This window comes from Juglans microcarpa x Juglans regia, chromosome 5D (assembly GCF_004785595.1).
Source record: "Juglans microcarpa x Juglans regia isolate MS1-56 chromosome 5D, Jm3101_v1.0, whole genome shotgun sequence".
In the NCBI taxonomy this organism is placed as follows: domain Eukaryota; kingdom Viridiplantae; phylum Streptophyta; class Magnoliopsida; order Fagales; family Juglandaceae; genus Juglans; species Juglans microcarpa x Juglans regia.
Genome location: NC_054602.1, coordinates 13,122,008 through 13,125,945, shown reverse-complemented (window position 1 = coordinate 13,125,945; position 3,938 = coordinate 13,122,008). Strand labels below are relative to the sequence as shown.

The 3,938-nt window shown below is 36.9% G+C and overlaps 1 pseudogene; it reads left to right on the top strand.

The window, feature by feature from the left end:
- The first annotated feature begins 1,664 nt into the window (after positions 1 to 1,664).
- On the top strand, positions 1,665 to 3,722 carry LOC121265697 (annotated as a pseudogene).
- The last annotated feature ends 216 nt before the right edge of the window (positions 3,723 to 3,938 follow it).

The following is a 3,938-nucleotide window of genomic DNA, read 5'->3' as shown; positions in this document are numbered from 1 at the left end:
TTCTTCGTCCTTGCAGCTCAAATGCTCAGCCCCAGCATCGACGGCACCATGCAAGGATACACTGAGACTGGGATGGATCAGGGCCTTTGTGGTTTGTGAAGGAGAAACATATACTAAAACGAAAAGAAAAGAGAACGAAAAACTATGTTGAGACTGGGATCACCATAACATGTTCATCTTTTATTAGACCTAATAAAACACGGAGATGAAAAGCAAAGTTTAGAATTAAAAATAAAAAAGTAAATGGCATAAATTCATAATTTCGTTGTTAAATGGCATAAATTCATTACATTGAAAACTTTAGAATTAAAAATAAAAAAGAAATAAACTAAGGAAAAAAAAAGACATTGAACCGTTCGGCCACTCTACATGAGATGTGAATTCTAGATTTTACATTAGTAATATATATACATACAGTTTTTTTTATAACCCTTTATATAATCCTGTCTTAAATGATGAACTTTTTTAATTAAATAACTTCTAAAAATAGTATAGTTTTTCATAAATACCCTTAATTTAAACCATAATTATATAAAAATTTGTAAAAAAATAATTCAACTTATACCATTAATCCATACACTAAACCTGACAATAACCACACTTAAAAAAGGTCGAACAGATATAGATCTCTTAGCTGTGTTTGGATATGAGATTGGCTCAGATGATTTGACTTGATAAGTGAATAGTAATATTTTATGTAGGTCCTACTAAGATGGATTTGAATATAAATAAGTTGAGATATATATTTAAATATATGAAGTAGATTGAGATAAGTTTAAACCTTTCATAGAAAATTAAAAAATTATTAAATCTTATTAATTTTTATTTCATCAATAATTAATTTCAGGTGACTTAAGGTGATGTTGACGTCCAAACATACTCCCTTAATTTTCTCCCTCTCTCGCACCTAACTTGCACTTTTTCTGTGGGATCACAATAAAAAAGTGAATTTTTTGAGTTGGTGTTTTTAAATGAACGGAGAGGTTACAGGTTTTGGGCATGTACATGCATGGCTAGAAAAGGGAGAGTGAGTGCCCACCACTGCGAATAGGGGGAGGAGTAGGACAGACCCAACAAGTAAAAACGACAATATTTTATAACTTTATTTCTTAAATTCTAATATTTTTATTACTTTGACATGACTTCATGATGTGGGGATCATGAGTTTTCAAACTTTTTTTATTCTTTTAATTTATTTATGAGCAAAATTAATGTGGGAATGTTTTTGTAGTTGATAAATCATGGGGTGAGCAACCCGACTTGGAATATCCAGATTTAGGCCCGACCCGACCCGAAATTATTTATATTAGGCGCCAAACCGATCCGATCCGACCCGATTAAAATAAAAACGGGTTGGACCCGTATGACCAGACCAAGCACCGTGGACCAGATGACCCAAGCCGTTGCCCACTTTCCCCTTGCTGGCCTTCATCAACTCGTAAGAGGGCCCAAGCCCAATTCGAGATGTTGCTTCTTCTTTTTAGGTTTTCTTCTTCTTCCAGCTGACACTTGAGATTCTCCTTCCCCACTGTTGCTCCTCTTGCTTTTAGGGTGGTTCTCGGCGGCTGTTACAGACTCTCACTCTCACTCTCTCTCTCTCTTCTCTGTTTGGCTGTCTCGTCTCTGTTACCGAAGCCATCCAAAAGGATCTGGGCCAAGCGGAGATGGAAAATGGGGAGGAAGGGGAAGAAGAGAGAGTGGTTTTGCTTGTTCATGAAGGCCAGGGAAAATTGACGAGGAGTAATTAACTGAATTACATAGCCACCCAGAAGACTCCAGACAACGTGAAAACTACGGCTGCATAAACTCTAGACAACGACGCCGGATTTCTGGGCTCCTGGTTCGCCGACACAGTCCTCAATTCCAATGCTCCTGGTGGGCGATCACGTGGATGCACTGGAATGATGGCTATAGAATGGCTTTAGAAAAATCATTGGCAATCACCAAACCTTTCTAAAGATCAAATCTAAAATCTGAGCGAGTGAAAATCTGAATAGGACTTGGGACTTTGAGCGCTAGGGTTGGAGAACTAACTATGATTTTAAAGTCGGATGGGTTGAAGCTAAAAATTAAACCCGTTGATTAGTCGGGTTGGAGACCCGATAAGGAATAACCCGACAAAACCCGGGTCGGGTCGGATCCGACAAAACTTCGGGTCATATGCACAGCCCTAAGCAGTTCCCTGTTGGAGAAGGTGAAATCTGGCATTCAAGAACTATTTAATATGGATATGGAAGAGAAAAAGAAGTATTGGCAAGGTGAAGGAGAAGGAAAGGTCGAGGGATTTGGACAGGGCTTTGTTGTTTCGGAGCAGCAAAAGTTGGACTGGGGTGACATGTTCTTCCTCATAACCCTTCCCACCTATCTCAGGAAGCCCCACTTATTCCCTCAACTTCCTCTCCCACTTAGGTCATCTGATCTCTTCTATACGCTCATGCTTGCATGCAGATTTTTTAAAACAAATAAATAAAGAGTAATGCTAGATACAGTTAAGAATTGTGTAAGTATCACATACTCCTTTTGAAAAAGAGTATAATCCACCATTAAAAAATTAATTTTTTAATGTAGATCTCATATTTACTCATTTTTTTTAAAGAAGTGCATAACGTTTGCGCACTCTATAACTGTAAATATCATTTCTCTTTTTTCAATGAGGAAAACGTTAAGGATCTGTTTGGAAACATAATTATTATCAAATATTTTCAAAATATTTTATTACTATTCCCAAACTATTCATTACTATTCTCACTACTCTTAAGACTGTTTAGACGTAGTAAAACATTGGGAACATCTAAATTGTTTAATATAAAATATTCGATTTTTTGCTGCCATTAATGATCTTGTGATTCAATCAAATATATATTTTTAAATCTTTGGGCAGAAGGAAAAGTTGAAAAGATCAAGTTTGTATGCAGAGATAACTTGGAAGCTTACTCGACAGAGCTGAAAAGTCTTGCCATGAAAATCCTAGATCATATGTCCAAAGCTCTAAGAATAGAAACTAATGACATGAGGTGCCTATTTGAAGAAGGGCTGCAGTCAATGAGGATGAACTATTATCCTCCATGTCCACAACCAGAGCTTGTCATCGGCATCAACCCGCACTCCGACGCTGTAGGCCTAACAATCCTCCTCCAACTCAATGAAATTGAAGGTCTGCAGATTAGAAAAGATGGAATGTGGATCCCAATTAAACCCCTCCCCAATGCTTTCATCGTCAACATTGGAGATATTTTGGAGGTAAATCTCGGAGATTTTAGATTAACTTCAATTTATTTCGGTTCAGTCACAAATCTTTAACCAATACTCAAAAGTACTAACAAACACATTCTAAAATTTGAAGAGAGACATATACAATATGTAAATCTCCCGACATAGAATGTTAACCATATATATCTTTCTTACGGTAAAAAAAAAAGTGTTTGATTCTAGTTTTCAGTTGTTGGTTAATTCCCATGCATGAATGGTTTGGCAGATTGTGACGAATGGTATCTGCCGTAGCATCAAGCATCGTGCGACTATAAACTCAGAAACAGAGAGGCTGTCGATAGCCACATTTTTAAGCCCAAGGATGGAAGGATTTCGGTCCCATGCCAAGCCTTTTGAATACAGAGTCACAGGCATTATTCAAAAGAATAAGAGTTGCAGATTACTTGGAGGGTCTTTTCTCACGGAAACTCGATGGGAAGTCATATGTTGATGCTATGAGGATCCAGAAATGAGGGCGGAAAATGCAAGCTCTTCACAGTGCTAGCTAGCCTTTGACCTTGCTTGCTTGCATTAAAAAGAAATAATATTTCCCAGTGGCTCTTCTCAAGTACTGAAGTTTAAAATGATTTCATGTGTCAATCATCTAAAAATGAATACCGTTCAAAATTTATGTAATTAAGGATGACAAAACATAAATTGTAAAACGTCATTTCTCAAATGAAACTGAA